This window comes from Acinonyx jubatus, chromosome A1 (assembly GCF_027475565.1).
Source record: "Acinonyx jubatus isolate Ajub_Pintada_27869175 chromosome A1, VMU_Ajub_asm_v1.0, whole genome shotgun sequence".
In the NCBI taxonomy this organism is placed as follows: domain Eukaryota; kingdom Metazoa; phylum Chordata; class Mammalia; order Carnivora; family Felidae; genus Acinonyx; species Acinonyx jubatus.
Window position 1 is genome coordinate 39,040,477 of NC_069380.1, and position 27,026 is coordinate 39,067,502.

Genomic DNA, 27,026 nt, shown 5'->3' on the forward strand with positions numbered 1-27,026 from the left:
TACATTAAAATACACTGAGTCGATCCATTAATATTTTGCAGTTTACTATATAGCAATAGAAACCAAATTAAAAATGAAATTAAGCATAAAACCATTATTCCTTTATGTTTCTTGAAAATATTTTTGGCATGCAATCATTAAAATGTAGACAGTGTGCTCTACCCTTCCCAACTCTTGCTTCTTCAAATTGACATTTGAAGGGACATCACTATCTGTGATTCATTGGATAATAATATTTTTTTCATGTATCAAAGCTATTTTACAATTCTTCAAGTTATAGTCATAAACTGATTTAGTTTTTCATAAATTTTCATCTTAAGTTTATATCATTTCAATTATAAATGCAAGTATAAGAAGGCCAACCAAAAGGGATTTTTAAGGCAGTGAATAATTGTAGATATATATCATTAAAATTTGTCCAAAGTCATAGAATATAAAACACCAAGTGAACCTTAATATAAACTATGGACTTTGGATGATAATGATGTGTCCGTGTCAGTTTTTCAATTCTAGCAAATGTACCCCTCTATGACGGATATTGACAAAAGGGGAGGCTTTGCATGTATGAGGGTAAGCAGTATATAGAAAATCTCGGTACCTTCTGCTCAGTTTTTCTGTGAAACTGTAAGTACTCTGAAAACAAAGTATAATAAAAATTTAGAATAAAATTCTAAGATTTATTTCATGTTCATAATACATGTCCAATGCAATGATAAAGCTTTTGTTAGTAGAAGAGCAGTATTTGTCATATTTAGTCATGACATAGGTAACAAACTACTCCGTCCAATGAAACCATCATTGCAACAGAAGACCTTAGTGACCTCTCAGTCAAAGAAAGAGAATATGGTGAATCATGTGCCAGTTCCTCAGTGCTCTTTCTCTTAAAGCACACATAAGCCCATTCCATTCACAGTAATCTGGCTAAAGTGAGTCACATGGCTACATCTAATTTAAAAGGCTAGAAAGTAATAAGTCCATTATGACTAGAAGGAAGAGAAAATCTTCTTTCTACTTGCAATGTACATTCGACCAATCATCACGAAACACACTCAATTTTTCCATCCAACAACTAGGCTCAAATTCAGAGTTAAGGGTTCTCATTGATGAGATTGATAAATATATATAAAACAAGTTTGGTCAGGAAGATTTTGCTTTATCATATAAAAAACTTAAAAAAATTTTTGTATACAAAATAGTACAGTATTGAATTTGGAGCACAGGAACTTAAATTGTAAGAAATACAATTCATTCTTGGTATTGGACCATATAGTATAATAAAATGTGCACTTAATAAATGGTGTTGGCACAAATAGTTATCAATCTAAAAAAGAAAAAAACGTAAGCTCTAACAATAGTTTATAAAGAAAAATTCAGAAGGAATAAATGCTGAAATGTTTATTAAAAAGAGTAAATGTTTCAGTTTATTTGGGAAACATGAGGACATATTAAAGAAATTATAAAGTACAAAAGTTACAAAGTAATGACAATATTGGTAATACAAAAAATTAACATTTTATTCAAAAATACACTAAAAGCAAGAGAAAAGCAATGTTCTATAAAATAAATGCAAATCAAATGATAATGTAATAGGTAGTTCCTAAAACATACGAAACTCTCCTGAATTTTATTACAAATGATGAGTATTTAATTGAAACATGGCACAGTTTTAATAGACAATACATAGAAGTAGAAATTTAAATTTCCAGAGGATATTAAAACTCAATTTTGTTAGTGTTCAGGAAAATGCAAATAAAGTAACAAGCTCTAACTACTGAGCCATAACTACTTAACTCTCATATTCACATAATTCAATGGGTGAAAATTTTAAATGCTAGCATGAATGTAGGCAAAGTCTACTCTCAGTGATTGACAGAAAAATGTGAATTTCAACATATGTGCTGGACTGTGTTTCTCAGTATTTGTAGAGTAATATATAATGTGTACACTTTGACCCATTTCACCACTGGAATCACACACACACACACACACACACACACACACACATACACACACACAGCATATACACATGCTTATACTCAAGGCATGCTATGAGAAAATTTATTGCAGTACTTTTGTGATGGAAAAATAAATCTCAAATTTATCTAAATGCTAATCAACAGTGGAAAGACTGAAATAATTACAGAACATCTTTACCATGGAATACTAAGCCACTGTACAAAGGATCAAATTATTTAATTTTTACTGCTAGTAGTTCTGCTTTTACAATATATACATGAGTAGAAAAGCAAGCCGTAAGCAAATCTGTGTTGTTTGCTACCATTGAGATATATGATTGTTATATTAATTATGTTTATAACACACAATAGTATGAGCAAGGAAAATATGGTAATGAGGAAGAAAGAAGATGGGTGTTGTAGAGGTTAGTGAAAACAAAGATTGCAAAGTAGAAAAATATACTTGATATGGTGTTAATTAAAGACATAGAATATAGAATTGTCTCATTAACATAAGAAAATATTGATTGTACCTAAATATAGTATACTTATGATTACATTTTAAGGAACAGCAAAAAATGTGTACAAAGAAATTTACGTGGATAAATAACAATATTGATTTAATTATAGAATACAGTTGCTGGCAAATTTTACAATCTTATTCCTTATAAAATTCCTTATTCCTAATAAAAGAAGTGCATATGTCCAATATCCTATTTTTCATACATTTTTCCAATATAACCTAATTTTTTATAAAAATCATAACATACAAACATGTGTGTGCACATACATATTCTTTTTTTTTGTAGCTTCAAATTTATTTAAATTCTAGTTAGTTAACATATGGCGTAATACTAGTTTCAGGTGTAGAATTTAGTGACTCATCACTTACATACAACATCCAGCGCTCATGACAAGTGCCCTCTGAATACCCATTCCCTCACCCTCCTTTCCTCCTGCAACCCTCAAGTTTGTTCTCTATAGTTAAGAATCTATTTCATGTTTTGCCTCTCTTTTGTGCCTTAAATTCCACATATGAGTGCAGTCCTATGGTATTTGTTTTTCTCTGAATGACTTATTCACTTAGCATAGTATAATACAGTCTAGCTCCATCCATGTGGTTGCAAATGCCAAGATATCATTCTTTTTGATGGCTGAATAACATTACAGTGTGTGTGTGTGTGTGTGTGTGTGTGTGTGTGTGTGTGTGTGTTTAGCACCTCTTCTTTATCCATTCATCAGCCGATGGACCTTAGGGCTTATTCCATAATTCGGCTATTGTTGATAATGCTGCTATAAACACTGGGGTTACATGTGTCCCTTTGAATCAGTGTTTTTGTATCCTTTGGGTGTACCAAGTAGTGCAATGCTACATCATAGGGTACTTCTATTTTTAGCTCTTTGAGGAACCTCCACACTATTTTCCAGAGTGGCTGTACCAGTTTGTATTCCCACCAATTGTGTAAGAAGGTTCCCCTTTCTCTTCAACTTCATCAACATCTATTGTTTCCTGTGTTGTTAATTTTAGCCATTCTGACAGGTGTAGGTGATATCTCATTGTAGTTTTGATTTGTATTTTCCTAATTATGAGTAATTTTGAGCATCTTTTCATGTGTTTGTTAGCCATCTGTGTGTCTTCTTTGGAAAAATGTCTATTCATGTCTTCTACCTATATTTTAACTGGATTCCTGGTTTCATTCATCTTTTCTACTGTTTTTGTTTGTTTGTTTGTTTCTATATAATTAATTTTTGCTCTAATCTTTATTATTTCCCTTTTTTCTAGTTTTAGGCTTCATTTAGGGAAGTATTCGCCTTGTGCGATCGCACAAGGATTGCAGTCCTCTTTCTCGCCTTTCCCGAGACCAGGGTCCACTCCCCTCAGCGGCACCTGCAATCCATTTCTCCTCCAATCTATGTCTCTACACTTCCTACCTTCATGGATGTGGACTCTTCTCTCCTTCTAGTTGTGTACTTTGTTCTGTCAGTCTTCAGATCAATTTTTTGGGGTATTCAGAATGATTTGATAGTATCTAGGTGTGCATGAGGGATGAAACAAGCCTGTGGGTCCTCCCACTATTCTGCCATCCTAGCTCCCCCCACCACACACATTCTTGGACACAGACAGCAACTTTCATTTTCTTTGCATATAGCAGCCAGTACCATAGAAGTATCTTTGCTGACACTCTTGTACTCTTCCAGAGGTCCCAGCACATAATTCTTTAGGCAAATTTAAAATGTCCTGACCTCTCCCATGTCTCTTCATGTAGCATATCATTACTTCTGATTTATTTACCTTTTTATAATGAACTGAATATCTTTTAAATTCATAAAATACTTTGTAGTAAGAGTCATCTATATTATGTCCTCATAGTCTATTTCACATTTAGGGATGTTCATCATTCAAATGCTTATATATATTTCCTTTCACAATTTTTCAATTTGTTTTTATAGTTTTTACTAAGCTGAAGGTACTAGACCACAAAAAATATCAGAACAAAAAAAGTATATACAAAAATAATTCTTCTCTCAGCAGATGAATATACTTTATCACCTTATATCTTCAGATTTATTTAATTGAGAGACCTTCTAAGAGTAAGTAAAGAAATATTTGATGTGTACTTTGAGAACATTATCATTCAAATTCTGAGTTGTAGAAGTAATACTAACCTCTTTTAATATTGCTAATGTATCACTCTTTGCTGTCTTTCTCTTATAGCAGGAGATTATTCTTAGTCAAAATATCAGGTCATTGATGTTTGAATAACCCCTTCTTCTGAGAATTAGCTTCCAATTTCAACTTATTTTTCTTTCTCTAGAAAGATATTGATAGCATAAGTGAATAATTTTTCAACAAGTGAAGAATTTAAAGGATAAATGTTACTCTGCCTGTGAAGTTTGTCTATGTGCTTCCCTTAAGTCGGTAAGAGAATGTGTGGTAAAACTGTGGGTGTAACAGAAGGTGCTCAGACTGTCATAAAGCTGGAGGATATGATGGAAGATCCTTCTATTCTTAGCAGAAAGCAGACAGAGAGTGCACAAGAGAACTGCTAGTCTTCAATGAGAGAAAGGACAAAGAGCCAAAGAATACTGGGAATAGTAGCATGGAGGAAGATTTGTCATTCTTTCTATATCAGATGATTTTTCATAGAAATCAATAGATTATTTTTATTACTTTAGGAAAAACCTGACTGTGGAGAAACTTCCTGCACATTCATGGAAGTCATAATTCCAATGTCCTTGAAACTCTTACCTTGTGTGAATGTAATAGATGAGGATAGCCTTTTAAAACAGTACTTTGTTTCTCATAAGAAAGTACTTTGTTTCTCATATCTTATTCCTCATAAGACATGGCTCTTTATTTTTCCAGATATATGTAGCCAATAATATTTCAATAAAAACCAAATAACTTTTATTTAGATATTTGCATGCAAACTTGAAAGTACATTTGTTTTTTCATAGAAAAATGCTTATTTCTTTGAAATGATTTGAATGACTAGATTTAGTTTTATATATATATATATATATATGACATATAAATATAAATATATATATATATTTAACAATCTTTGAGGAGTCTTCAATGCATTCAGTAATGTATAGACCTTTGAAGCCTATGCTTTTATGTTATGTATATTGTATAATGAGGTAACAATTACTTTCTTGGTAACTGGTATCAGAATTTCCCTTATAGGAGAAACCATTTTCTTTAGGAGAGTGCCTTCATGAATACTCTTGGATTGGGTGAATCCTTGTAAAGGTAATGTCAGACAATGACAAAGTGCAAGTTAAGTGGAGAAAAGAAGGGAGGTATGGGGAAGAACCAACTAAATGAAGAAAGGCTGGCATTACATAGGGTAAAAAAACTAGTCAATCTCCTCATTTAGTGGATTGGGCAAAGGACACTTTAAAGGTAATGAGCCCTGGTATTTTAGTTGAAATAGTTTATAGTATTTGAATTTAAAACACTTCTTAGTCTTTCCTAGGAAGTTTAAAAAGTCTACTACATTCATAGATTGTGTACATACTACTTATGGATACACAGGCTTGTAGAAATAAAAGAAAGGATTGAGTGTAATACATGGGTTATTGCAGTACTCAACAATATTGCTATTCAAAGTGTAGCCCACAGACCAACAGCTTTATAAAAACTTGGTAGAAATGGATATTATTAACTGCCACCCCAATTACCAACTCAGGATTTATATTTTACTAAAATTCCCATTTGGTTTTTATGTATATTCAATTTTGAGAAGCCCTGAACAGAACCTCCAAAATTCACACACATTAGCAGACAGCGAAGAAGCTTCGGTGGGCATGCAGAATTCAGACACATTTGAAGTAAATCTTTGGACTTTCATGACTCATAAATGCTTGTATCAGAATGCAAATATTAATGCAAATATTACTGGAAACTCAAAAGACAGCTGGAACAATCCTACCATTGAAGACTGATTTAAAGTCTTAATTCCTGGAAATTTAAGATTTGAGTAAAGATAACTTTTTCCCCCAATGTTTCTGTGTACCTGTACTTTCCTAGGGTGTGGAAGGAGAAAAATCTGCACAACCTGGCCCAGAAAGCAAGGATGGAGAGGGAAAGTAATTCCGGAAAACACAACTTTATGAAAAAGTTCACAGACACCATCTAGGTCGCTTACACCTCTAGGTGGAAAGAATGGTACAAAGTGAGCCCAGGCAGGAAGACTGCGGTCAAGTGGAAGTAACATTAAAAACTATTCTGGGGGCACCTGGGTGGCTCAGTTGGTTAAGAGTCCAACTTTGGTTAGGTCATGATCTCACTCTTGTGAGTTCGAGCCCTGAGTTGGGCTCTGTGCTGACAGCTCAGGGCCCAGAGCCTGCTTCAGATTCTGTGTCTCCCTCTCTCTCTGCCCCTCCCCTGCTCGTGCTCTGTCTCTCTCTCTCTCTCAAAATAAATAAACAAAACAAAAAACAAATTTTTTTAAAGATACTATATAAAAAAAAAAAACAAAACAAAACTATTCTGTAGGGTGGCACCTGAGTGGCTCAGTTGGTTGAGCGTCCGACATCAGCTTAGGTCATCATCTCATAGCTTGTGAGTTCAAGCCCCACATCGGGCTCTGTGCTGACAGCTCAGAGCCTGGAGCCTGCTTCTGATTCTGTGTCTCCCCCTCTCTCTGCCCGTCCCTTGCTCACCCTCTGTCTCTGTCTCTCTCTCCTTCAAAAATAAATAAACATTAAAAAAAAAAAACTAGTCTGTAGCCAAAGAGACTAAGTAAGTTTTTTTTTAACTTTTGGGTAATGACATTACCATTTTAAGAGTATTTCTAATAAAGTGTTTAATAATTTTTTTCACATTTATGGAGTTTACGTTACTGATGATCTCATGACTTATAAGTTATTAAGTCAAAGAAAATTAAGAATATGGTGAAAGAAGAGGCAAAAGTCCTCAAATATAGTCCTAGTATTGGCTCAGAATATTAAATACAATAGAAAAACTCTTGTACCTTTACTATGGTGTTTCATCATTAACACCAACCTTAAAGTGGTTTATAATTACATTGTAACCTAATGTAGTGCGATACATTTGAAGGTGTTTGCTCTATATTGCTATGGCCAAAATTTATTTACTGAAATAAATTTTAGTTGAAATGATAATAATGTTTTATTTTTTTTTAATTTTTTAATGTTTTTTATTCATTTTTGAGACAGAGACAGAGCATAAGCAGGGGAGGGGCAGAGAGAGAGGGAGACACAGAATCTGAAGCAGGCTCCAGGCTCTGAGCTGTCAGCACAGAGCCCGACGCGGGGCTCGAACTCACGGAGTGTGAGATCATGACCTGAGCTGAAGTCGGACGCTTAACCGACTGAGCCACCCAGGCGCCCCTGATAATAATGTTTTAAGGAAGCTAAGAATAATTTACATTTTAAAAATTTTACAAAAAGCTTTCATTTGTAAACAATTTGGAAACATTCAAAAATGTTAGGTATCACTAATATTAATAAGCTTGATTTTTATGTCATGAAGTAAAGCTTGGATCTTGCCCTGAATATTTTTCTGAAATGAAAATTGCTAAAGGGTCAAAATAAAATAATGTGGAATACTCCTTTTGACAAAAATTGTCCTCATTTGTATTTCACTCAGTGGAGACACTATAATACGCTGTTACACTGAAGTCAGACAACCTAGGTCAAAATTCTCATTTACTATTGTATAGTATCATAACCCCGTACAAGTTATTACTCTCTGTGCCATAGATTCTCGATCTGAAAAGAATAACATTTTTATAAATATCTAATCAAAAGACTGTATAATACGCACAACACAATCAAGCAAAACTAACATATAAGGGCTTGTTAGCTCTTTTATTAAATATATGTACATTTTACCACCACCCCCACACAGAGATATATAGAGAGTCCTAAATTCATTCACTATTAGTTTATTATTATTTTTTTTGTCCATAAATTCATGAGTTAATTGTAGTCTATCTGGCATCCTCACACCAAAGTCGAGGTAAAACCACATGTTCTCATCAAGTTTCTAGCTCCATGGGATGTTGATGATGTTTGGAAAATTTTTCATCAAATGGTACTTGGAAAGAGCCCATCAAATTTTTGGGAATTTTTACAGACTTGAAAGAATGAGGTGTGAATTGGTGAGAATGGGAAGAGAAATATACAAGAGGATGCCTTTAATGTTTCAAGAGTTTTTGTTTTTGTTTTATAGGAGCGTGCAAACAGGGATGTTGCTGGAAGGAATATGAAGTCATTGAGAACTTTTGTAAGTGTGGTAGCAGGTTTTCATGCTTATGGGAATGATCACATAGAGGATGAAATTAATGAAGTAGGAGTCCATGGAGCTGCCAAGTAATAGATCAGTGTCCTTACAGCTATGTTCTCTCCTCTTCATCTTTCCAACAGACCCCTGAACAATACATAATGAAAATTTGATCATGTCATTTCCCTTGCTTAAATCTGTGTTAATGACTCCCCACTAATTTCAGGATGCATTTTGGACTTCTGGCACTGATCTGTGTATTAGATATACAGAGTTGAACAAATAGTGTTAGCCCTTGCCCTAGTGGAATTTATAATCAAGTTGGAAGAAAAGGCAAAAACCAACGAGCCAAATAAGCTAAAGGAGTGCTGTGAGACAGAAAGGCTAAGCAGTATTTGTATGCGTTTGAAAATAATGCAGAAGGAAGAAGGAGAGCAGAAGAGAAACTAATGGAAGGACCAAAGTCCATAAGGAGAGAGGGGCTGAGTGGAGAGTACACATGAAATGGGTACTTTGGGTAACAGGAACAGAATTCTGTTGCAGAAGGAGGGAGGAAGAAGAAACCCATTTGCTACTGTTAGCTCCAACTTTCATAATCTACATGAATTGAACTTTTTTCCTTATTCCTTTCTCTCTTTTTTAAAAAGTTTATTCATTTAATTTGAGAGAGAGGGAGAGTGATAGAGAGAGCAAGGGAGGGGCAGGGAGAGAGAAAATCCGAAGCAGAGTCTACACTGTCAACACAGAACCCGATGTGGGGCTCAAACTCACGAACCGTGAGATCATGAGGTGAGCTGAAATCAAGAGTTGAATGTTTAACCAACTGAGCCACCCAGGCGCCCCCATTTCCTTGCTGATTTTAAAATGGATCATTCAAGCTTCTAATATAATAGAGATTAAAATGAACAAATATATAAGTCATTTTCTCTGTTGCCAAAGCCCTACTAGGGGGGCCTGTAGCTTAAGGACCTGTACTAGTCTTTTATGAACCAAATAAATCACTTCCCTGTGTATAACAATTAAAGGCCCAAGCCAACAATACCACCTGTCACATTTCAGCCCATAATACTTGTTGCTATTAAGTGTGACTTAAAAACCAATATCCAAATCTCATAAGAGTTGTGATTTCCCCACAAGGTGTTTTTGTTTTGTTTAGTTGTTTCCTCCCATGTTAATCGCTAGACATATTAAATTCACTTGAGCTGTAAATTTAATTCACTACTCTGCATAAATCAGCCAACAAAATGGGAATTGGATTGGAACGATTATATTAGCATATTATCCTCCCTTTGGAGTGCAGTGGGTGGCAAAGTCAAAGAGGTCAAATCACCACAGGGAAAAATTTAAAAGAAAGGGAGAGAAGTCTGTTTCATTTCTGCACCAATAATTCTTCATCAACATAATTCTTTATACATCTGTGTTAATGTTTCTAAAACACAAGTAAGACTTTGTCATTCCCTTTCTTAAAGATCATGAAGTGAATTCTCTAATTTTCAGTCTCTTTTTATAATATATATCTGTTTAGATATAGATATGTCCTTAATATCCAAGTCGATATGCCCTTAATAAAATGCATAAGCTGCTTCAAATTCTGCCATAGATTCAACATTAATTCCTCTTACAGCCATATGATTATATTCTTTTTCTATATCAAGACTTTCTGGCTTTACATACCCTGTTTCCTCTGCCTAGATATCCTTGTGTTTTTTTTGTTGCTGTTTTGTTTTGTTTTGTTTTTGTTTGTTTGTTTTCATTTTCATAAACTCCATTCAACTTTCAATGACAGGTAATGATAGTACTTCATCTATGAGGCTCAATGGACATGATCACTCCAGTGAGGTTTGAATATTTCCTTAGTTCATTTTCCTGGCCTTTTTTCACATTGTTGTGACATTGTTTCTCAAATGCCTCACCTCCATCAGAACAGACATTATCTTTTATTTTTATATTTCTAGTACACAGTGATATGTTTGATATGTAGAAGGTGTTCAATATATTTTTGTTTAAACAGTGATAAGAAGCTGGAAGGAAGATACTTAATTTTTTGGCTAGCCAAGTAGATGAATGAAAATACTATTAAACAATATAATGAATATAAAGCTAAAATACACATTTTGCCATTGAAGATTGTGTGTTCATTCTAGATGTTTTGAGATTGAGACTTGGTGGTGATAAATAAAGTTTGTTTGACAAACATATGAATCTATATGTTAGTACCATTCTCTAAATGCAAGATAAATAATTGGAGGGAATCAACACATAAATGGTCAACAACTATATTAGTATATATTTTGTTAGTGGAAAGTGCCTATGTAAAACAAAAATATAGTAAGTTGAAAATACTGATGAACATCATTCTTATGGGATATTAAGAGGGAGATAATACAGAGAAAACTTTTTTTAAGTTTATTTATTTATTTTTGAAATTTCTAAACCCAAGGTGGGGTTTGAACTCACAACCCCAAGATCAAGGGTCACATGCTCTTTTGCCTGAGAGAGCCAGGTACCCTAAGACAGAGAAAACTTAAAACATATGAGAACAGGAGAATCAGGAACGGTTCACTCATGAAAATCCAATATGAATTTCCACAAGAAAGAATTGAGCCATGAGCACTGTACAAAGCAGAAAGAACATGTAAGTAACCCTGACAGTGATTTTGGATTTGGCTTTTAGAAGATGTCATCCAGGATGTGGAGATGTAAGAATGGGTACCAGAATTCTGCATATTGAGGACTGAATAGAAGATGAGAAAATGAAGGTAACGGTGAATGTTATTGCTTTTGAGCATTTGGATATATTTACCATTTTTTGGTTCTCTTGATTATTTATGTAGATCCACTTTTCTATCTGATACTATTTTCCTAGGCCTGCAGAACTTGCTATAATATTTCTGGTAGTGAAGATCTGCTCACAGTGTTTCTCTAAAAAGTTACTTTACCTGTGTTGTGAAAACACATTTCAAAAGGTATAGTATTCTAATTCAGCAGTTTCTTCCCACCCCACTTCAATTCTTTAATGTATTGCTACATTGTCTTCTACTTAATTATGTCTGACAAAAAGCCGATTCTCATTCTTATTATTTTCCCCTCCTTATATAATTTGTCTTTTATTATTTAATGCTTTTCAGATTTTCTCTTAAGAACTGGTTTCTACCAGCTTCATGTGCTTTGCTGTGGTTTGAAGTTTATGATATTTGGAATTTAGTTTCTGATTCTCTAGGCTTACTGATTTCAACAAATTTGGAAAATCTCCAGCAGTTATTTATTCAAATATGTTTTTTTTTTGTTTTTTTTTTTTTTTTGCTATTCCACCTCTCCATCTGAAACTGTTTGTGTGTATGTTACATCATGTGATACGGCACTACATGTTATTGACAGACTTTATATTTGTTGCACATACATTCTTTTGGAAAGTCTTTTGTTATACTTTTAAATTCACTCATTTTCTCTTCTGTGTGGCTTCTGTCTTTTTTTAGGGCCCTTCAAATGAATGTTTTCATATATTGTATTTTTCATCTCTAGAAGTTCCATTTGGATCTTTTTTATTTTCTCTCCTCATCATGTTCACTCATGAGTAAATGGTATATTCTTAGAATTGCTCTTTTAATGTCTTTTTCTGTTAATTTCATCTTATTTTTCATTTGTATGCCACATTCCTGATTATGGGTGATATTCACCTGCTTCTTTATAAGGGATTCTGGACACTGCTGATTTACATGTAAAAGTGTTGAATTTTGTGTTACTCATTTAAAAAGTGGTTGATATTTTCTGGAAGGTAGTTATATTCGTGGCATTAGTTTGCTCATTTTATGACAGCCTTCTTTCCAAGACTCATTTAGCCTCATTAGTAATAAAAACCCTTCTGAGGTCTACACTGAATGCCCCATGTATTCAGTGAGAATTCTCCATTTTTGATAGGTGGAACTCAACTGATTACTTGAAATATATGAGCTCTGGGAATTATTTAACTTATAACTTTTTGGTAATTGTTCTTTCCTTGGATCCTATTCTTTCCTAATCTCATGTGTTCTCACCCTATGAATGAGTAGATTGGTTTTCAATCAAGAGTAAAGAAGACACTTTTTGCAGTTTCTTAAGTGCTTTATACATGCAAATTCCTTCTTTTATATACTATACTTTGGAATTTTCTAGTCATTTTGATGACCCACACTTCATTACCTCTCTCTTCAATTGAACAAGAAAGATTCTTGGGCTCTCTTATGGGAGCCACAATCTTGGAATTAGGTCTATGCAAAAACCCTTGGAAATACTATATTTCACCTCATTTGTTTCTCTTTTCTCATGGACCATCATTTTTTTATTGTCATTTTGTTGTAGTTTATAACATAAGGGTAATTACAGAATATTTTGTTCACTCCTGGCCAGAAGAGAAAGCATCTTCAAAATGCAATTATGAAATGAAAGGGAAAAGACAATACAATTTTCCAAGGGATGCTGCATTTAGAATGAAATTTTTCTCAACAATAGAAGAACTTTCTTTTTGTTATTTTTAGAAAGTTGTTGGTGATGCATTAATGAAAATCCAAATTTTCAACTTCATCGATGACCATTAATGGTTACTGAAACTCATCAATGATGTATTAATTGATTCTTAACATCAGATATTTAGAAGGAATATTTGCGTAATATAAGTATGGTAACAAATTGTATTTCTTAAAATCTCTAAATTATTATTTATATTTCAATTCTGTTTTAGCTACGTAGATTTGATTTTAATACAATCCAGGCAATAAACAATGGCATAGATATTTCATTATTGTATGTGAGATTATTGACGGAAATGCTCTGAATAATTGGATGGAAACCTGTTAAAAGAAAAAAGGTCCAAAAAGAAATTATGATGATAATACATATTATAAAATTCATTGGTCAAACTGTAACAATGACAGTGGTGATTTTCAAAGGTCATCAAAGTCTAATTCTTCCAGAAATTATTTTATTCAAATTTAATCCATTTTAGCTTTTACTGTCAGGGTAATTAACTTTCTCTGACCTATATTTTTAAACAATACACTAAGAAATTAATGTACTCTGATAACCACCCATGTTGATTCTATATACTATATATATATAAATAGCTGCATTTAAAAGGACAACAGGGCCAAAATGGTGTTATTTGTGCTAAGCCCCATGTCAGCAAGCCAAAATTTAATATCTAACCTAATTGCAGTTTCAGCTTCTCCCAGGAATGTGACCTTTAACCAGTCAATCCAGAATTACCTGGTCAGCACTAGTGAGGTGATCTGCCTGATAGACCCTCACCCTTCCCCCAAAGGAAGGTGTCCTTGCCTGAAATAAATCATTCTTTTATTTATGACTCATTTGTCTCATCTCCTCTCTGCCTTTAAAAATCTTCCATTTTGTACAGCATCTCAGAGCTCCTTCCTATTTGCTAGATGTGATGCTTCCTGATTTACAAATTGTTGAATAAAGCCAACGAAATCTAAGTTTACTCCACTGAATTTTGTTTTTTAACAAGAGACAGTTTGCAATAAAGTCACTTATAATTACAAATGTAAATACAGATTTGTGCTAGTTATATGTATGTATGAATACAACCCAGACATATTTCAAAACATATTCAACAAATATATTTATGAGAAAGAATAATTCATTGGCTTGTAGGACTTACATATTTCATTTACACACACACACATACACGTAGAAACCTAAATTTTCATTTTATATGTTTTTAACACAATAGACTCAGCTTGTTAAGGAAAAACCCGAGAACTCTGAAAATCACTCAAAATATTTAATTATAATAAAAAATAATGTTTTTATTTATTTTTGAGAGAGAGAGAGAGAGAAGGCAAGCACAAGCAGGGGAGGGGCAGAGAGAGAGGGAGACACAGAATGCGAAGAAGACTCCAAGCTCTGAGCTGTCAGCACAAAGCCCAACTCAGAGCCCCAACTTATGAATGGTAAGATCATGACCTGAGCCAGAGTCAGACGCTTAACCAACTGAGCCAGTCAGGCACCCCTTTAATTATAATTCTAAATCTTAGTTTTTACCTTTAATAATTTCAAAGGGGAAAAGTAAAATTTAAATAATTCTAAAGTATTGTTTTTCTTTAAATTATAGGATGTTCTCCTAGAGAAGGACACAGAAGTGTGTCCTAAGTCTTTTTCAGATACGGGTCACTAGTCTTTTTTCAGAACCTTCCAGTAGAACCTCTTTGTCTATGTTCTATCTTTGCCCTGCTTTTTAAAAATAGTCCCAGGGTTCTTATAAACATAAGTTATTGGAAATAATTAATATGTTTAATGTGCCTTATTTGATTTTTATTCATGAATGTTTTTCAAGAGAAATGGTATAAAAATAAAAAGTATAAAGAAATTGAAATTCAATTTGAAGACTAAACAGCTAAAATAATAATTAAATTTGAACTCATGAAACAAAATGTTTACTAATCTGATGAAAATTAGGTATTTCTTCAAGCCCCAAACTTCCCAAATCCAAAAGAGTAAAGAAACTAAAGGCATGCAAAATGTTATCCAAAAGAGAAAAGAAACTAAAGGCATGCAAAATGTTGCGAATGTATAACTCAACCTAACTAGCGAGTATGGAATCTGATGCAACTTTTTGTTAAACAACTTTTAAAATGTGTTGGTTTTCCACGATAGAGTATTGCTATTTTAAAGCTTTACACAACCTGTGGTCTGTGTTAATCCTAATCTGTTGTAAAAGCATAATAAGGTATGAGGAATAAACCTGTCCTCTAATATAAGATGTCATTGAGAAATGAAACCATTACTATTTTCAATTTATAAAATATAAAATTCTAATACAAAAAAACAGAAGTTAATTGCTTTGGTGCACCATGAATTATCACATTATATTAAACATTCATACATTTAAGAGAAAGGAAGAAAATGTGAATATCAATGCATATATTTGAGTTGTAGGAAAGCACAATGCTAACATCTTTCTGAAATGACAACAATTATGTTTTAAATTAGTATTTCAAAAATTGTCTACATATTTCTTTAGTATCTAAAAGGCCAACTTAAATACAAAGTGCAAAAATACTGGGTACACCAACTCTATTCTTTGCTTAGAAAACCTTGCACCACAGTTCTGGGTTGTGTTCAGTCAGAAGAAAGAGTACCCTTCTCTTTGGCCCAAAAAACATTATCATATCAATAAGCGAAACATGTGTGAGTCTACAAAGGTAACAGAAGATCTAAGTCTACCTCCCCTCTGCTCCCTAGAGCAGAAATATCGATTTAAAGCAGCCAAAATCTAAAGATGATCTAGACACAGGCTTGCCAATCCAGTTTTGTTTTGTTTCATTGTTTAACTCTCCCAAGGACTACATGGGATTGGTATTAGGGCATCAGGAAGAAAGAGAGCAAAGGGCAAATTTGACTAAGGTGTAAGGAATAGAGGTGCTAGAGAAGTTGAAGAAAGGAGAGAAAGAAGACATTCAATCTGGGGAAACAAATGTCTAAGAACCAGGACCAAACAGTCCTTCAATAAGAATCCTACTTCCCGTAAAAATCTGGAGATCCTTGTCTCTCTCTATAAAGAGAAGGTGGTAAATGGGCAAAGAAGGAAAATAACGCCTCTTGACCAATGAAGAACTCATCAATATGATCTGTAAACTTTCCTTTGAAAAAGAAAAATGACAAACTCAGCAATGTTACGCTATACTGGTAAAACAATTTCTCTCGATAGTTTTCTAAGAAATAAAGTAGTATCGCTCTTGGTTCTTCCCATTTCTGATAACCGTCACTCAGTTTTAGATATGGTCTCTATGGTTTTAAAATAGTAAAGTCTTCCTCTTCCTCATGACACAAAAGTAATGAGGTTAAAAACAGAAGCAGTTTTGATTAAAAGCATATTGCTTCATGTAATAAGTTTAATGGGTAGTATTGACCTTTAAATCATAAAACACATCCATGAATCAGCTAAATAATAGGTCATCTGGCAAACAGAAGTTCTATTTCAGTTTATAAAGCAGAAACAGCTAGCAGACATGCTTTTGATGGTCAGTGAAATATTTCACAGTATAGAAATAAAACATTTTCTTACTCTATTAAAATGTCAGACTTTATTTACTTGAGTTCATAACAGCAAGTTTCTTTCATATGCATATTAATTGTAAAGTATGAACATAAATTAAAAATATTTTTCCAGCAGTTTGGTATAAATTGTTGATCTTTTTAATGTGTTGGCATTTTAAGGAATGGTTGAAAATAATATAACTTTTGCTAAATTAAGCATTCATCTCTCTGTTAGGAACTTACCTTGGGGTAAAAATCTTAATAAACAAGGTATAGTTTGGCCTTTTTGTGGAAAATGGATATAAGGTATTATCTTTGAGATCCTTCGAAATACTGCACCTTTTATATACAATCTAGCCTTTAATTTTCTAAAAACTTTTATGTAAATTGACTAAATGCAAATGAACAAATCTGGATGATGACTTCTTCCATATAATTTTATGTGCCAATTTTCCAAATAAAGATTTCTAATTAAATAAAAATCTCCTTGTATACACACAGTTTTTACTACTTCTGCCTAGAAGTATATAATTACTATATACTTTAATTTCCATTCTACTTCATTTATTATGTATGTTCCAAAAGTAGAGAAAGATGATTCTCTACTGTAATTTGTAAGAAAATTGAAAAATAATGAATTCACCTGAGTGTTCATCTATGATGAGTTTTTCTCAATATGTGTTTCTCTACTACCTGTAGATTTGCTCTAAATTGTGACTATAAAGTTACAGCATTTTTAGAAGATCAACTTGGGCAAATAGCATTCAAAAAGGAAACAGTCATTACTTTTCTCAGCAAAATCAACGTAAAACATGAATAAGATTATAAAAAATAAATACGAGGTGTAACTTAATGATGATGTTTTAGAAATTTAAACCTGAGTTACTAACATAAAGAATAGACAGTTATCTTACTCTCCCGGTTTCACACTCTTCTTCAAGACAGGAATTTGTTATTAGCACCTGGCCTCCAGGCTTGCTGTGAAGCCACACGGTTAAAAATCTAAACTTAGTCCAATCAGTTATCTCTATCATTATTGCCAGGCTCTATTTGAAGAAAAGCACCCTAGCTGGGCATCAGCCAGGAGTTCACTGAAGGGAGTATTAATGAGACTGACAGGAAGCAGGCAGTTATTTCTCCAGAGGGTGAAGTGTTACAAACTAGTGACCATGAAGAAGTTAAAGGAAAAGACAAATGGGACTGTTCCTTTTCTGGCTGAGAGCATATCTTATTGAGAACAATTCCTTAGGAGAAGTCAGAGTTCTGCTTTGATAAATACTGCCTGGGAAGGCCTCACTTTGATCTCTGCCTTATTTCAGGGGTAGACATCAAAATACACTTAATGAGCTTTAGTGTCCCCTTCAGGTGAAAATGGACTCAGGGAATTAGGAATTTTGAGGCCATATATTTTGATATCATTTTTCTAACTTTCATTTCTATCTCATATTTTACACATGAAGAACTTGAAGCAGAAGTTTACATAACTTGCTCAAATGGCAACTAAATTTAGGGCCAGAGACAGGTCTGAAATTTACTGTATTTGGCCTCCAGTCTGAAGTTCTTCTTTCTTCCACTTTTTTTCAGTGTGGTTCCCATATCATCCATATCGAGTGTCTTGTCATATTGGTGATACACACTTCTGCAAGACTGATTCAATGTGAAGTTTTTTGGCTTTGTTTCTTATGTTTTTAATGTTTATTTATTTATTTTGAGAGAGAGCAAGCGTACACTCATGCACACATAAGCAGAAAAGGGTCAGAGAGAGCGGAGAGAGATAATCCCAAGCAGGCTTCTCACTGTCAGTACAGAGCCTGAGGTGGGACTTAATCTGGTTTTACAAACTGTGAGATCATGGCCTGAGCCAAAATCAAGACTCAGATGCTTAATTGACCGAGCCACCAAGACATCCCTCAATGTGAAGTTTTTTTGACATATTCATAATACTGAGAATAATTTCATTAGATTTTATTAAATTTGCGCTGAAGATATTGTATGCTTTCTTTTCTTTTTTTCAATTTGAGAGAGAGAGCACGAGCAAAGGAGAGGGGGCAGAAGGGGGGAGAGAGTGCGAATCTTAAGCAGGCTCCCTGCTCAGCATGGAGCCTGATGCAAGGCTTGATCCCACAACCTTGGGATTATGACATGAGCCGAAATCAAGAGTCAGATGCTCAACCAAATGAGCCACTCAGGCACCCCTTGGATGCTTTCTGTAAATTCATGCCCACTTTCCTATTCTTTGGATGAGTCAACTGGGATGGGGACATCATTAACCTTTCTCCTCAATCCAGAGTCCACATTTTAATCACTCATGTTCAATTTATAAGTGAAGTGAATGCAAAATCTTCATTCATCTGGGTCTTATTTTTACATATATTATCGATTCTAATATTTATTATAATCAGTTTTCTCCTTTGAAGGAAGTGCATTGAGTATCCATAAATAATATTGTCTTTTTATATCCAAAAATATAAATAACTCTCAGAGAACCATATTTTGCTAGTGTATTCACATATAAATACAAATTGCATTAAATTAGGAATGTTATAAACTATAACATTATCATTGATCAAAATGGAGTCAAAGGGCACATTCATTAAAATATATAGTTGATTCTAGCTGCTACAGATATATGAAGCATATTTTTGTTACTTGTGAAATATATGTATATATACATACATATAAAAAATCCACATAAAAATACAATATATTATAAATCTTGAAGTAGTTTTACTTTGGTATGTAGGTTGATTATATATTAAATAATATATCGAATTAAGGTGTCAAATTGTTTTAAAAATGTTGTCTTTATTTACTTTTGTTTCCTTAATGAAAAATTCTACTGCAATAAATTACATCTAAAAATATAAAATGAATAAAGTAATGTTATCAATATTAATACTTAATACCTTGCTATATTTAATTTTGAGTGATTATCTTATATCTAAAAGTAAATCTCTTCTTAAGCAATAATATAACCCTATATAAGCATGAAGATATTAGTAAACTAGGGATTGGTGGTAAAATGGGGGAAAAAAAAGTGTTCTCAGAATGGGAAGAGGGGAAACAATGTGGAGAAGTATTAAAATAGATTAATACAGCTTAGAAAACAGGCATATATTTGGTAGCACTCGAAAACTGAATTTTTGCTAGAATGGACACTTTATGTCCTAGTTAGAAAAGCTTAGTTCTTTTTTTCCCTTGAGACTTTGACACAAAATATCTTAAACTTCTATTGTGAGGAAAAATAAATAAAAATTCACATTAAAATCAGAGAGGATCATAACTTTTAAAAGGCTAAAAATTAAAGAGTTTGAATTCAACTGAGATTATACCTTAAGAAGAGAAAAAAATCTAAAGAAGAGAAAAATCTAAATTGTCACATTTATGTTAGATCAACCCTATTTATATAGAAAAGCGAATCATTTGGGAGAAATGAGAATAATTCAGTACATATCTATGAACAAATGGGTCTCAGCATTCTTGAAGTGTTCTTTCATAAAGGTTACATTGCATGAATTGCCTCAGAATAGTCTAATTTTCAAAATGTTCTATCACAAGATGATTTCTGATGAAACATTACTGGCTACGGTTAGACTTTAATCCAAATCATAATTTTATGCATGTGCTTTTCTACAAGCATAAGTGGATAGGATTGTGAGATAATTAATACACTTACTATGTGCTTGGATACATATGATTGCTTATCCTCTTTCACTTCATAAATATATAGTTAAGTGATATTGCATGACAAGGGCACAGCTCTAAAATATTTAATAGAAAAAAATACCAAGGATACTTACTGGAAAAAAAAGTTGAATACTACAGAATAGTTCTCCATAGTTTCAAAGCAATATAGCAGTTTGGCATTCCAATAATACTCCTTGTGAGAGGTATACTGTGTCTCATTGAAGTAAAAGAAACTAGTGATCCTTACTGAAGAAAACTGGCAGAGTTAATGACTTAATTTCTGTGTCTTCTATTTTTATTTAGTCACATATCAGTTTTTATTGAACAAATTTGAATTTGATGATTGATGCTACCCAGATATTTGGGGATGTTATAGGGTTGGATTAATTAATTTATTTATTATCTCCACAAAACTATATTCTTTGAGCCAATTTCACTTGACAGACCAATTATATGATAGGCCTTTCCTTCTTTAACTGGGATCTTTATAAATCAGACATATAATGAAATGTGTCAAAGGAAATGTGAAGCCACAGGACAATGATGACATAGCTTTAAAAAATCAGTTAACTTGAATATTTGAAGGAGAAACTTTTTCTATTTTAATGTCAATTGATAAATATGGAAGAAATGGTCAAGTTAAAAGACTATTTGGAAAAATCAGATGAAAATCATCAATGAATGAGTAAACTGCAATGAATTAAAATATGACACATATTCACCAAGTATGTGAATGACAGACACATATTCACCAAGTACCCATATAATTTTTAGTTATAAGAGAAAAAAGAGAAAATTGGCATAAACTAACCTATGTAATAAATCAAACCAATATCAAGGGCCTCCTAATATAATACACTGTCAAGAATACAATGTCACTTACGTTGTTCATGCTTGCCCTGAAATGCATAACTGTAATATAATCATGAGGAAATGCCAGACAGACCCACATAATGGAACACCTTACAAAACAATGCTGCAACTATTTAAAAAGATTAAGGTCAATGAAGACAATAAAAGACTGTGAACTTTTGCAGGTTAGAAGACAATAAAGAGATAAGACATGAAGACTAGATGCAACATATTATAGAGGATTGTTTGATACAGGTTCAGCTTAGCTTTCTTTCTTTTTGCTATAGAAGACATTAATGGAACAATTGAGAAATATGAAAAAGTGTCTATAGAATAGATGATAGTTTTAGATGAATGTTAATACTGATAAGCTTTTATTCTTATTTTGGTAGGTAAAACATGGTCATATAAACAAATGTCTTTTTTCCTAAGAAACACAACTGGAAATATTTAGAAGCATAGGGACCATTTGGCTGCAAATTATATTAAGATAACCAAAAAAATGTGATTGTGATCCCATAATTGATTGAGATTAATTTGTGGAAATTTTGGGATCTCATCTGTTTAATTTTTTTTTCCCAAATAAATTTTGCATTTACTACTACTTGGAGATAATATCACTTCTTTCTTCTTTTAATGTCCATGGTGTAATCTGAAATAATTATTTTCTATTTTTTCCATCTAACTCTGGCAACAGTAATTCTGAAATTTCCCTGGGGCCCACCCTACATTTTGCTGAAGAAATTAAGTTCTTAGATTTAGTTGGATTGCAGTTACCACTTTTGCTATTTAATAGTTAATTTTGTGTTTGTGTCCTTTTAGGATATTTTTTAAGGTTATGAAGATACACTTCTGTATTTCCCCATATTTGTAAATATTCCATATTTAGTTCTATTAACTATTTTGATTTAATACTTGTAAATGGTTGTCAAGACTGAGAGGGTCTGAGATTTCATAATAGTCTTTAGTTCAGAAGTTAGCCTGTCACCAATTTATGGATGCTGGTAGAAGACTCAAGATCCCTGTCTCAGAAACAAAAAATAGTTTATTATGCACAGCAAAAGCAATAGTTGCAGTATCAACATTTGTATTAGTACTACAGTAACAATTTCTATAAGGTTGTATGAAGAGGTATAGATAAATCTAAGCAAGGAAAATATTGCATTAAGAAGAGAAAAAGAGAGAAACTCTAACTTAGTGATCCCAAGTTTTTAATAATGTGCAGTGAACATGCCTGCTATTCACTCCAAAGGATGACACGGTCTCTGTTTTCCAAGGACATAATCAAAAATATTCTTTGTTTTAACAAAAGATGCCTATGATGTGTTTCCAAGGTTATTTGTGATACAAGCATCCTTCAGAAGATGGCCTTCAATAAAGACCATCAATGACTCTTCTCAGAAGTCATGGAGAAATGTTAAAGATTCATGAAGAGTTATCTCCCAAGAATATCCACCATCAATTTTTTCACCTTCCTTGTTTCTGATGAATTTCTCTGAGTATGCCATTTTGTTGGTGTCTCTGAATAATCTGATGGACATTGGCTGTCACCAAATCCATTCAGTTTGTCTTGCAGAATTTACTTAAGGTTATTATCAATGGAATTTCAAGCAGAATGATGAGATTAAATAATGTCCACCAAGGTCCCATACCTGACCTCCACAATGCCTATAAACCAACAAGGTCTACCTTAGAAATCCAGGTGGATTTCTCAAGTTTCTATTGACCTCTCTTCCTGCCCTGAGGCATTAATCCAAGTATAGTAAGATGTGTTTATAATAGCAGACTAGGTTTTGGTTCCCAAGAGGAAAGCTTAAAGCCTTTCTGTTGTCCATAATAACCAAAGTGGAAAGAGGCTGAATGACTGATTTCCAAAGTAGAGATGAGTACTAATGGGTACTAATGAGTACTAATGAGTACTAATGAACATTTAAGCTAAAGTCAAGGACTTGGTTTTTCCTACATTTTCCAGTTGGATGGTTCTCATGGTAGAGACCACTTCATGCAGCATAAACATAAATAACAAGTCCCTTAACCCACTGCAAAGCTCCTCCAATGAACGAAAGGTAGCCTTATGTTAGATAGAACACAGTCTAAGGTCTGGATTTAAATAAATGAATCTACTGCATGTTTTTGGAAAAAATATCTGAGAACAACAATTGATCCAATGTAAGTTGTTAGGCTGTCATAAATTCATTGATGTTGGAAGACTTAAGACTCCTGGGTTATAGATTACTCACAGAAATCTGAATTGCCAAAATAACAATGTTTGTGTTGGTTCCCTGAACCCCAATCCCAACAGGATGATGTGAAAAGTGCCAAGAAACACCTGCACACAAACTGTATTATACTACAGAATCCTGATCATAGGGAACCCACATATTTTACAATAGATAGTAAACATTCCTGCTCTTTCGCAAATTATCTTTATTCACTAGACTATAAGCATGTCTGCCTTATGCCTCAGAGGAGGTAACCATCTTATTTCTTATTAAGACTGTTCAGAATACACATATCTTTGAAAGGATGGTCCAGTTAAGTGTCAATGTGTGAAGAGTTTAGGAGGCATCATTACTTGTGACAACAAGAAAAAAGGTAAAAACAAATTAACCACTGACTTTTCTTGGATCTATCAGAAAACTGAAGTCACAAGGAACACTGTCATTCTGAAATCTGGAGAAAAGGGTAAATACAGAGAATCACATTCAAGGTAAATTTGTCTAGAGCAGAATCTACTAAAGCTATAAACAGTTAGTACCACATAAACAGAAAATTTGATGAATTACTCCCAGCAGAATTACTTCCAGCAGACAAGCTTGAGAAGGAGTGATTTCAGGGGGCCTCACTCTTAGAGAGCAACCATATTTTCTGGGTTTAAACCCTAGGAAAAACACCAGGTTCTCACAGTAAAGAGATAAATAAAAAACTTCATGTTTCTGGCAAGAGGAGGGGGAAATATTAGGGCAAAACAGACTTTATTAAAGACAAAGTAGACTTCAGGCAAGAATTATCAGAGATAAAGAAGGATGTTCTATAATCATAAACTTATTACGTGCCCAAGAAGACAGCAATCCTTACTGTGTGTGAGCCTAAGAATGCTGCACCAACACACACCTGGATATTCCCCAGTGTTTAAGGGGAAGCTTCCTTTCCTTGTGATTTCATGTTTGTCATTTGGGGTGACTTCTAGTGTAGTGAAAACATTGGCCTCTCACTGCTTTCTCAACTTTGCTAAGGGAAGTAGGAATGATTTATCTGGCAATTTTTTTAAAGCAGTGGTGGAAATATTTGTTGTTGCCGTTATTAGATATGCCTTCTGCAGAGCAGTTGTATTTTGATTTGCTCTTGTTATGTGATAAATGACTTACTCTCTGGTATCTTGTAGTTGTACAACTGTGCAAGTGATCCTGTCTCTTTATCTTCAGAGATAAAGTATTAGCAAATTAACAATCCCATTTATCAAATCTCTATTTTCCTATTCAGTTCCAAATGGTTCTGAATGGCAGAGGGGAAGACAGTCTTTTTGTTTGCTTTAGCTTGAATTTTTTTTTTGCAGTAATTCCCCATAATTTCTACATGCTCCACAATGTTTCTACTTATTTTATTATATTTACCTTTATCTTATATGTTCCTTGTAATTTTTGTACTGTGCACTGTTTTTTTTTTCAATAAATATTTATGCAGTGGTAAGAAAAATAGACAATACCATCTGGCTTTTGAGTTATGAGGGAGAAAGGAATAATCAAATAATCACACCAAAATTTTTATAATTGTGATAAATACTGAGACAAAAAAGAACAAGGTGCTCTGATACCTTATACAAGAGAAATCTTTGGGGATTAGGTGAATGTGGGTCATGAATGCCTCTTTGATAAAGTGGCTTTTGACATGAAATCTAAAGAATAAATAGGAGTTTATTATTATTTCTGAGGCAACACAAAGAACATAGACACTATTACTTCTTTGAGCCAGACAATATTTTTTTCTTGATGTAGGCCAGAGATTGGCAAACATCTTTGGTTAAAAACTGGGTAATAAAAATTTTTAGCTTTGTGAGTACATGGTTTCTGTTACAACTCCTGAACTCTACACTGTAGTAGGAAGGTAGTCACTGATGATATAAATGAATGCACATGGCTCATTCTAAAAACCTATTTTTAAAAAACAAGTGATGGACTTATCCCTGGCCAGCCTAATAATATATTACATTGTTTATTGCTACTAAAAATATCTTTACATTAAATTCTTTTAAATAAGGCGTTTGCATCCTATTTTTAAATTGCTTCTTCATCTCACTGAAGGAGTGTGCATGTGTAACTACTGAATTGTACTTGTTTGTTTAATTCATTTTACCACATGCATTTTTAAACTTTTTTATCTATATATCATTTTTATCTTCCAGATATGTTATTCTCAAGACCAAAATCATATTCAATGTCTTTATAACAGTTAATGATTACAAATGAGACACTGTCAAGAAAATTGTTTTCCAAAGCTCGTTCCGCGGACTACAGAACCTTTGAGATGCTACCCAAAATGGCATCTTAAATAAGTTTAGAAATCACTGTATGTCATTGGTTCCCAAATTCCAAACTAACACTGTATTATATGCAGAGAAAAATGAGAAAAATGAAGAATATGGGGTTGGTTTTGATAGATATAAATGTATTTATTTTAAGACTTAAGTTGAAATTGTAGCTTTCATGTATTTCAGGGAAAGGAAGTATGTACTTCAAAGAAATATTGGTAATGGTAGGTTATTTCATTATATTATTCTAGAGAGTAAATATTTTACAACTCACAAATAAACTTTAATTTCTGTTCACTGTACCCATATCTCATACCCTAGGACCCACTAAGGAATATGGATAGAATCTTGAGGATTGCACTTGCATTTGCCAATGCTTTTAATACACTGACATTGAACAAATCAAGGCCTGAAATTTGAAATATTTTAGCTCAGATAGGTACTCTTTTATTAACTACTCTCTTTCTGACTGAATCCCTCTATAAGTATGTTTGCTCTATTCTCCCAGTTTCAAGGTAATACTGCTTATATCACTAGTTCTAACCTTCCCTTAGAAAAGTTCTTGCAATGAGGTAACTATGGGTATCCCATATGTACTTGTTGATAAGAAAAAAGTAACCTGTAAACAGTCTATTATCTTTGTCATTTACAAAAGAAAAAATATGCTAAAATATGTTCTTTGAGTGTTTTTTGACATGCTGTGCTGCCATGCTAATGTGTTTGCTTTAAGAGTCTCTTATTCTTCATTATGTAACTGATTATCAGATTGTTCTTTGTGACATGTTAATCAGAGTAACCCAGAACAACAACAACAAAAAAACGGACTCAAAAACATCGCTCTATTATCTTTTAAGAAATTGGCACACTAGCTTGTTGGACTCAAACAATTGATAAATAATAATCCAAACTGTTGTTGTCCAAACCACCATTTGACCTACTTGTATTGTCTGGTCACCTAGCCTTCCTTTCTCTTTTGCCAAAGACTTCATTTCAGTGTAGTCTCCTCATCCCCAGGAGTTTCTAACAATGTTCACCCACAAAGTGGGAGGTAGTATGAGTTAAAGGCAAATTTCTGGATACCTATGAACATTTTTTCCCATGTTGAATCAATTGTTCTGACTCTCACAGTGATGAAGTGTGAGAAATGGATACATTGATTACTTAATGGGCTCTCAAGTTTCAAATATTTTATTCAGGCAAGCAGTTTTGTACTTTT

At 33.3% G+C, this 27,026-nt stretch overlaps 1 long non-coding RNA gene across 4 annotated transcripts in view; it reads left to right on the forward strand.

The window, feature by feature from the left end:
• LOC106970598 (uncharacterized) overlaps positions 1-27,026 on the forward strand; it is a 215,141-nt gene that overhangs the window by 118,523 nt on the left and 69,592 nt on the right. For 3 of the 4 annotated variants that reach the window (XR_001429528.3, XR_008295831.1, XR_008295833.1), the window contains exons 3-5: positions 5,647-5,712; positions 8,662-8,715; positions 11,387-11,471. This is a non-coding gene — a long non-coding RNA (uncharacterized LOC106970598). Of the gene's footprint in view, positions 1-5,646; positions 5,713-8,661; positions 8,716-11,386; positions 11,472-13,903; positions 14,959-27,026 lie in introns of those variants that run through there. The other variant, XR_008295832.1, reaches the window with a different exon arrangement.